We start from the raw sequence: 9,723 nt of genomic DNA on the forward strand, positions 1-9,723 counted from the left end.
CAAATATAAGACATATACACACAAATATAAGACATATACACACAAATATAAGACATATACACACAAATATAAGACATATACACACAAATATAAGATGCCCATATTTTGGCTCAAGTCAAGAAAAGAAAAGAAAGGAAAAGAAAAGAAAAGAAAGGAAAAGAAAAGAAAAAAAAAGTGGTTTCTCTTGGGATTTGCTCCCTGGATGCAAGGCTGGCATCTTCAGTGCCCACTTTGCTGATCGGAGTGGAAACGGGCACATTTCTTGTGGACCGACTAATGTGACTTTTATATCTAAACCACAGCCTGTTGGGTTTTGGGTAACTGGAAGTGTAGCCAACCCCCTTAAAATGTGCTGTATTTTAAAGATGCTGCTTGGGTAGTAGATGTTGCATGATGTTTGATCCAGTTGTGAATCCCTAGATTGTGAACTGGAAAAATCTTGTGGTGCGGCTCAGCCCTAGCACACACCTTTAGCCCAAGAGCTTTCAGTAAACTGGATTAAATAAAGTCAATGATAGGTCACGAGGCAGAGAAGCAACCAGCTGACAGGGAGTGAACATAAGGAAACCCAGGGAAGGGAACAGAGGGTCTTTGAGTTGAAGGATGTTTGAGAGAGTGGGCGAAGGAACTCTTTCCTCCTGGGATGTCGGTGGGCGAGGAAGGTCAGCTGGGTGCTCTCCCTGCCTCCCGAGTCTTCATTTGGTAAATGGAATGTTAGGGATTTTTGTTTAAAAAACAAGTAGATGGGACTGGAGAGATAGCTCAGCAGTTAAGAGCACTGACTGCTCTTCCAAAGGTCCTGAATTCAAATCCCAGTAACCACATGGTGGCTCACGACCACCCATAATGAGATCTGACGCCCTCTTCTGGTGTGTCCGAAAACAGCTACAGTGTACTTACATATTACAATAAATAAATCTTAAAAAATAAAAACCAAAAAACAAGTGGATGAATCCTTAACAGCTTTGTCCTCTATGAGACCCAGCCTGGTATATCTATGTCATTCCAAGGAGTGCGTTAAAATGAAGCTAGACTGTTAACTGATCAACTAAGGCCCTTTGTGCACTGGAAAAGTTTCCGTTCAAGAAGGAAATGGGACTTCCCCTGCCCTCCCTAAGGTGATCGTTAACTTCTATCTGCCTTTCACTCTCATAGGCAGCTTGGTGGGTCCATTACTTTGGCTTGTTGGCTTCGAAGTGCTTTGTAAAGTGGGGCTGAGCAAACATGGGCTGCCTTTCTCATGGGTTAGCGTGGGGCGGCGGGAAGACCATGTGTGTGTGTTTGTGTGACACTTTGTTGCAAAAGGACTGGAAAGCTGTACAAATAGAAGGTGAGCCACACTTCCCTGACTTAAATGCAAATTCTCATGTTCTCCTCTTTCAAATCCAAGAGAACCCCCAAGCTTTTATGAGAAGGGCAGCTGAATGCCTAAGGGCACACCCAGCATTCAAATCTCCGTGGCTCCTTGTTCCTAGCTTCTATGGTTAGATGAGATAGTGTCATTTCAGATCTGTGCCACTGGGCTCTTACTGGGCTGCCCTGTCACCTGTGACTGTGTCTTTCTCCCTACAGAGGTTGTATGGCAGAGGTTACAAAGTAGCCATGTTCCACTTACTCTCTTTGTTTATTAGCCAGAATATATCTCTACAGAGACCCCCATCTTCAGTTACTGGGTCACCTTGGAGTATAGTCAGTTGGCTTTCTGGCTGTTTTACCCAGCTACTGGGGATTGGACTCAAGGGCTTATGGCGCTGGGCAAACGCTCCTTCTCAGAGGTATGTCCCCAGCCCTGTTTTACCTCGAAAGACAAACAACAACAGGAACAAAAATGTTTCCTCCCAACCTGTCCTGGAGACTGAGCCTAGCTTCCCATAACGTCGGAAGCTAGGTTCCTGACATTGTAGCCCCTGTCCTAAAATAGCTTTAAAAGTCATTCTTGCCGGGCGGTGGTGGCGCATGCCTTTAATCCCAGCACTTAGGAGGCAGAGGCAGGCGGATTTCTGAGTTCGAGGCCAGCCTGGTCTACAAAGTGAGTTTCCAGGACAGCCAGGGCTACACAGAGAAACCCTGTCTCAGAAAAAAAAAATCGTTCTTAGCATGTTTAAAGACACTTGTGTGTGCGTGTGTGCATGTGTGCGTGTGTGCATGTGTGTGTGTGTGCATGTGTGTGCATGTGTGCGTGTGTGCATGTGTGTGCATGTGTGTGTGTTTTAAGAAATGGATCTTTACATTTATAAGGATTTTTTTTTCCAGTTTTCATTTCTTGGGACTATCTATAAGTAAGAATTTTCTGTTTTTTTCCTCCAACGCCTCTCATGAACTTCCCTGTCCTCTCAAATCCGTGGCCTGTTTTTCTTTAGTTGTAAGCTGAGCATGGGCGCGCACACACACACACACTCGCTCCTACATATGTAAATACAACCTGCTTGGTCCATCTAGCATATGTATGCACATGGTTTCAGGGCTGAGCATTTAGTATTGGGAACCAACCAGGCTCTTCTCCCAGGAAAACCATTTCCCCCACTCTCAGCATTCCTTAGGATTTTTCCCCCTTTTCGTTTAAGATTTGAAACACAAAGCCATTTCCCTCTTGACACAGGATAGACTACATAAATATTATGGGTTTCCCTTCTTGCTTCTGGCTAAGTTTCTCTCCTTTGCTGGTGCTGCTTTCCTCTGTATCTGCCCTGCAATTCTCCTTCCTCCCCTTCCTTCCAATGCTGTCTTACATTAATCTGCTTTTGTTCCATCCCTCTCCCCTTCCCCACACCCCACCCCAGCCACTGACTTTCAGGAGCCAGAACAAGCCCCAGTGATTTCAGGAAGCCAGAAGAGCAGAGGGCAAAGGTTAATGGTGACACTAACAGCACACGTATACAGATGCCTCGTCCCTTCATGAACACACGCCTTAGCCATCTAGAGCAAAGCAGGACTGTTTGTATCTAGCAGGTAATTTGGCAGAAAAAGCTAATTAAAACAAACATCTTTCCAAGCTGTGGTAGGGAATCTGGGTGTGAACCTGCCACACCTGGGGAGAGGAAGCTCAGCTGAGACATTGCCTTCATCAGATTGCCCTGTGGGCGGAGCTGTGGGGTATTTGCTTGGTTGCTAATCGATATAGGGGGGCCCAGCCCACTGTGGGAGGTACCATCCCCTAGGTAGGTGGGCCTTGGCGGTAGCTAAACGGGAACCTGAAAACAAATCAGTAAGCAACACGGTCTCCTCTCCAACTCCTGCCTCGAGCTCCTGCCCTGGCTTCACTCAATGGTGCGCTGGAACCTTAAGGTAACACCTTCCTTCCCAAGTTGCTGTTGATCACAGGAATAGAAAGCAGAATAGAACACGTGTATTTTGGGGATATATTTTTAAAATTTTAAAATTACACACATTGTATTTTTTCCTAATTGGTGTATAAAAGCATTAGATTAATTAGCCTCTGATATTTTTCTTTAAGAAAATGTGTGAGAAAGTGGGCTTTCTTCCTTCCCAAATGAGACGTTAGAAGCTCTCCCAGGTGACCCACCTGCTGCAGAAGCCCAGGAGCAGAGTGGTTTAGCGGCGGCTTCTCTTCTGTTCTTCTACTGGGTTCCTGTTGCCAGTGGAATTATTCCATGGCCCCTTGCCTCATTTATTCTAAGTAACTTCTCCAGAGGAAGTGAGTCAGAAGAAATGGGCTGGACAGATGGGCTCCTCTGCTCCTGGAGACGTCTCTTGGTACTGTGTAAATCTGGCCTAGAGCAGAAGCAGATAGTGTGTGTGAAGTGCCCCTTTCCAGTTCTCATCCATCTCTTCACTCACTCGCTCGCGCTCGCTTGCTCGCTCGCTCGCTTGCTCATGCAGTAACTATTGAACATAAAATAACTATGTTAAGGTCGGGGATGAAAGGACAGCACGCTCCAAGCACTCCCGCAGCCGGATGCTGGGAGAGCCTGGAACCCGCAAGTAACAAATAGCTCTCAAATTTGTTACACTTGCAGATTCCGGTCAGTTTGCCAGAACTGTTACTCTCTGTTAGGAGAGAAACTTGCCTGTAGACCAGTGGTTCTCAGTCTTCCGAATGCTGTGACCCTTTAGCACAGTTCCTCATACTGTGGTGACCACCAGCCATACAATTATTTTCGTTGCTACTTCATAACTGTAACTTTGCTACTGTTGTGAATCATAATGCAAATATCTGTGTTTTCGGATGGCCTCTGGCGACCCCTGTGAGAAGATCCTTCTACCCTTAGGTTGAGAAATGCTGCCCTAGATAATTGATTCCGCATCTATCAGCATCCCTGGTATGGACAGTGCAGCGTGAGAGCAATGTAGTAGGCTGTTGGAGGACCCTAGAATTTCCACTCCTGGGAAGTTTTCAGTTACTACTGATGTTGCGGGTCAAGGATTGCACTTCTACTTGATCATCACCTCGTGCCATCTTTGCCTATAAAAAAAGGTTCCGGATGCGTAATGTGCTGTAGTTTGCCTACAACCTACTACATTGGCATTTCAGTATTTTTTATTTTGGAAATTGTAGGTTTCTCCCTCCCTCCCTCCTTCCTCCCTTCTTCCCTTCCTCCCTTCCTCCCTCCTCTCATTCTTTATTGGGTGGGGAACCTCTCTGAGTGTCCAAACTCTTTAAAGCAACAACAACAACAAAAATAGCAAAACATTTTTAAAAAATCAAAAAGCAACATTAAAAAAATGTATAATTGCAAAATGTATTCTGCAAGCTTGAAAATAAGAGTATGTTGGGATTATCGAGTAGAGGAGGCAATAAAAGCAACCGAGCTCCCCAGCTGTGGCGTCTTTCTATCTAGGCACACTTGGCTTCTCCGCACTGCAGCAACCTGAGCTGTAACGCAGTGAATGTAAATGGCTGGTTTTAGTGTTTTCAATGGAGGATTTGTTGGCCACCCTTGTAGAAACAGCTATTCAGGCAGTTGACCCCAGGCATGAGTACGGAACAGGACTGCCGTTTCCACCGAACTTCAAGATGCTTATGTATGTGTTTCTCTGACATGCCTGCACGTGCAGCTCATTTGTTCCTGGTGCCCTCAGATCTCCTGGACCTGGAGTTTCGGATCGGCTGTAAACCACCACGTGGCTCCTAGGAACCAAACACAGGTCCTCTCAAAGAGCAACAAGCACTTTTAATTGCTGAGGCATCTCTCAAGCACCCACACCTTATCCACTATTCGCCTTTTTCTGGTTTTGCAGAGTCTCATTGTCTCCTTGGCTGGCCTGGAGCTTGATTTGTAGACCAGACGGGCCTGGATCCACTTTCCTTTGCCTCCAGTGTGCTAGATTTAAAGGCACACTCAGAATCTTAACCAAGATGGTCTAAACTGTTTCCTGAGCTGGTGACGATGCTGTTAACCTCTCCCGGCTCCAAGTCGCCTGGGATAGTATAATCTCACCGATTCATCTCATGGACTCGTTGGTTTATTTTGAGACTCATGTTCCTTCCTTGATTGTTCAGAAGAGAGTCTGGCTTACCTTCTGTTGTTGTTTGGCCCTTCCGACGTTAGACGCTTGGCCATCAGTCTATGGTGGCAACATGAGGAAGAGAAAAGAAGTTAGGTCACAGGGCACACTCTTGCAGGGGATGTTGGAACCTTGGCCATCCTTTTCGCTTCCTATGGCCATGAACTGAGAAACTTAGCTTTAATTTTCTGGCCTCAAAGCAATGGAACCAGCCAACCATAGACTGAAATCTCTGGAACTGTGGTGAACCCAAATAAGTTATTTCTTCCTTCCCAGAAGAAAGAAATGCGGGTATTGACTTCAGGTATTTCCACATGGTCAGAAGAGTGACCAGGACACCTTGCGTGTGCCACCTAGAAGGATAAACAGGGACTGTGTGGCACGTGGGAGGGTGGGGACCCACGTACTTCTTGAGTTTATATTGAAAGTTTATATCATTTCTCCGTTATCCACCAGCAAACGTTTCCTGTTGTAATTGCAGGGTTCATTGAGACCCTTCAAGGGGCCTCTGGGATAAATTCCACCCTCTGTTGTGGGAGAAGCTCTAGGGGGCGCTGTTGAGGCACCACACTAAATACTCCTTAGCGGGTGGGGGACTGACCTCAGCGCTCCTGCTCCCTTCCTAAAGCTACTTGGCTGCCCTTCTTCATGCTCAGCCCCTGCGACTCCTGGATCCTTCCCTCTCAGTGTTCGGTCCTACACATGTCCTCTTTAACCTTTTTATTTTAAAAATGATGTGTATGAGTGAGTGGGTCCGTGCAAGTGAGCGCAGGCGCTTGTGGATTCCATAGCAGGGGCGGATCCCGGTGCCCTGAAGTTCCAGACCCCAGGTGTCTAGTCACCTGCCATAGCAGCTGGGTACTGAAATCAAGTCCTCTGCATGAATAGAACATCTCACCCTTCACTTCTGAGCCATCACTCCACGCCCATCTAGATTTTTTTTTTTTATCAGTTCAGCTTTGTTAGAAATGTTGTTTTCTCTTTGCTCTTTTGCTTTCTATTTGAATTTCAGCCACATTAAAAAAATATTTTCTTTATTTACATTTCAACTGTTGTCCCCTTTCCTAGTTTTCCCTCCAAAAATCTCCTATCCCCTTCCTGACCCTGGCAATCCCCTATACTGGGGCATAGAACCTTCGAAGGACCAAGAGCCTCTCCTCCCATTGATGACCGACTAGGCCATCCTCTTTTCAGCCACATGTCTTACCTTCATCAATTCATACAGATATTTTTATAATAAAAATTTGGTTATAAGATTCATATATTACAAAATAAAACACCAAGATACGGCTCTGACAAGATTCATCCTCAAGATGCTAAAGTGACCTGTTGTTCTAATTCCCCGACTCCTAAACTTTTTCCAGAGACTTATTCCCAAAACAACTTCAAGACTAGCTGCTGATTCCCAGTGAACTTGGTTCATCTCGCCTTTCAGACAGATCCAATCAAAACTTCAGTTAAGCCCTAAACTTTCTAAACACACAGAGACTGGGTAACAAATGCTAAAGATAGCTTGCTTTTCTTTCCTTTTTTTTTTTTTTTTTTTTTGGTTTTTCGAGACAGGGTTTCTCTGTATAGCCCTGGCTGTCCTGGAACTTACTTTGTAGACCAGGCTGGCCTTGAGCTCAGAAATCCGACTGCCTCTGCCTCCCAAGTGCTGGAATTAAAGGCATGGGTCACTGCCCGGCGGACACAAAATCTTTTGACTAGGAGACATTTTTGCTCCTTAGACCCTCATCTCACTTCAGAGAAGATACTGAGTATCAATTACCTTCATATCGAGTTACTCCAATTGTGACAAGGTAGCCACTGGGCAAGAACTGCCCTAATTCATCTACAGACAAAAACTACTGTCCAGAAAGGACACACTATGTGGGATAGTCAACAGCTTAGCTCTGCCAAGACAAGATAAACCAGTCCTTTACAAACCCTGCTTCACTTAAGGTCTGTCAGATGGTTCTGGGTCAGAAGGCTAAAGACAGATGCTCCGATGCTCTGAGGAATATCAGGGTAATGTCTAGGCAGTCAGCTGTCTCTACAAATTGTTTAAGTTTGGAAACTATGTTTTTGTGCTACCTACATGTTCAGGTAATATTTAATGCATTCTTGAGTCTCTGATGAGGTTGAAGACTAGTTAGAGTTTCATAATCAAATTTAAGTTGTTTAGCAAAAAAGATGATCTAGATTTAAAAAGATATTTTTTTTTCAGATGGTATTACAAGTTAAAATCAAAACGTAATTCAGGTATAAAATTATAAACCCTTTAAGATAGATGATAGAGTAATCTATCTAAATTGACAAAATTAATAGACTAAACATTATTGGTGCATATCATACCTTGTAGTTTACATAACTGTTATAATTATGTTCAATGTATATCTGAGATAAAAGGCTTTTTTTAATGGGCGGAAAGGGGGAAAATATAGCTTCTTGTATTATGCTAATTATGCCCCCCCCCCCAAAAAAAACCCTGTTCTGACTGGTAAATAAAGATGCCAATGGCTGGGCAGGGAGACAGAAGAGGGACTTTTAGGGTTGCTGGGCAAGGGACAGAGGAAGGAGGAGAGAGAGCTGCAATGACGCCAGGGAAGGAGGAGAGACACCACACCTGAGAGGTGCAGAAGACAGAGCATAGCCGTCATGTAGGAGCCCGGGGAACGCAGCTCGAGAGGGCTGGACGTCTGGGTCCAGGGCAGCAAAGATGGAATATAGATTTTCAGTAAGTAATAACTTGAGAATATCAGAAGGTGGATTAGCCACGTGGAGGTTAGGAAGTAGCCCAGCCATTGAACTGTTTTAGGCATATCAAAATAGAGAGACTGTGTGTATGTGTCTTTCTCATTTAGTACTATAAGAAATTGGGGTAGGTAGCAGTAATGTACTGCCACTGCCGGCAGTAATTGAATAGCATTAATTGGGAGTGACTATATATATGGGTAAGTGTTGAGCTACAGGAATCTAGTTTCACTCCTCTGGCCGTTTAACCCTTCAGATGCCTCTTACTCTTTCTCCCTCCTCTGTCCTTCCTTCTCCCCCAGTTCCCAAGGACTAGGATGGTAACAGTGTACCTTACACATTGATCTACAGGTAATGATAAGGTTCCTTCTAAATTGAAAACCCCGAGTCTCTAGCAGACAGACCCACAGTAGGAATATCTCCCTTCCATATAGAAACCAGGCCTGTACCTTTGTGGGTCCTGTACTCTGAAGCCCCTTTATTAGCAGAGATGTCACCCTTGTGAGGCAGTGACACTCTTTGAGTTTTCAGTTCAGGCTTGTCCCGGCCTTTCTGTGCACACATAAGTCATGGGCTTTTATTGAGCTGAGAAAATGACTCTGACAGCCAAGTGGTAATTGTTACCAGCCATGACAGTGAATATTTGTGTAGAGCCTTTCTGTTTTCTAAGTGGCTGGGGAGAGAGCACATGGCCTGTTAATATGCATCTCTCTGCCCGTGGGATTCCTCTCCTGCGATGAAGAGTTCCCTTGAATGATCCACTTCGGTAGCTCCCAAGCTTTCTTACACTATAAAGACTCCTAGATCCTTACGTGTCCTGAGTGACATCTGCTCTCTTTCTTGGCACTAGCTATGGCCCAGTTCCATTCCTATGACAGAGTGGAAACAGAATTCATGCTGCTCCTGCAGCTGGATGGGGGACAGCTATTACAAAATCCATTCCAAAAAGGGAGAACTGAGTTTTCTCTGGAGATTTCAAACCCATCCACAGGGCAGCACCCAGCCAGGTGATTCAGGAGGCCTGGGGAAATAGCACACTTTGACCCCCACCCCAGGTGACGCGCTCCTCTTGTTTTAGTGTGGCTGTTTCATACAGAGCTTGCTCCATAGCTCACCTTCTCCTGAGTGTTCTAGACAATTTGCACACATTTCTGGGTGTACAACTAGGCCATCAGGAACTGGGTCTTGCCACTTTTTCCTTACTCCCTGACACGGTACCTGGGCATCATTAGTGGAATTGAAATCTTCTTTTTGAATCTCATATATAGTCAGGCTTCCTTTATTGTTAACCCCAACCCCAAGTTATTCCCATGTATGTATTCAAACTAAAATCATATTAAACCCATTCGGGAGCATAGGAAACAGTTCACTGGTGCATGGCTGAAAGACTGAAGGTTGTGCTTTTTTCTTTCTTTTTTTTTTTTAAATGTATATGAGTATACCATAGCTCTCTTCAGACACACCAGAAGAGGGCATCAGATCCCATTACAGATGGTTGTGAGCCACCATGTGGTTGCTGGG

The 9,723-nt window shown here is 44.9% G+C and overlaps 1 long non-coding RNA gene across 1 annotated transcript in view; it reads left to right on the top strand.

Annotated features, from left to right (window-relative positions):
• Positions 1 to 3,003: 3,003 nt before the first annotated feature.
• LOC110302974 overlaps positions 3,004 to 9,723 on the top strand; it is a 33,718-nt gene continuing 26,998 nt past the window's right edge. Inside the window, exon 1 of the long non-coding RNA XR_002378883.2 lies at positions 3,004 to 3,285. This is a non-coding gene — a long non-coding RNA (uncharacterized LOC110302974). The remainder of the gene's footprint in view (positions 3,286 to 9,723) is intronic.

The sequence above is a fragment of the Mus caroli genome, chromosome 10 (assembly GCF_900094665.2).
Source record: "Mus caroli chromosome 10, CAROLI_EIJ_v1.1, whole genome shotgun sequence".
NCBI lineage: Eukaryota > Metazoa > Chordata > Mammalia > Rodentia > Muridae > Mus > Mus caroli.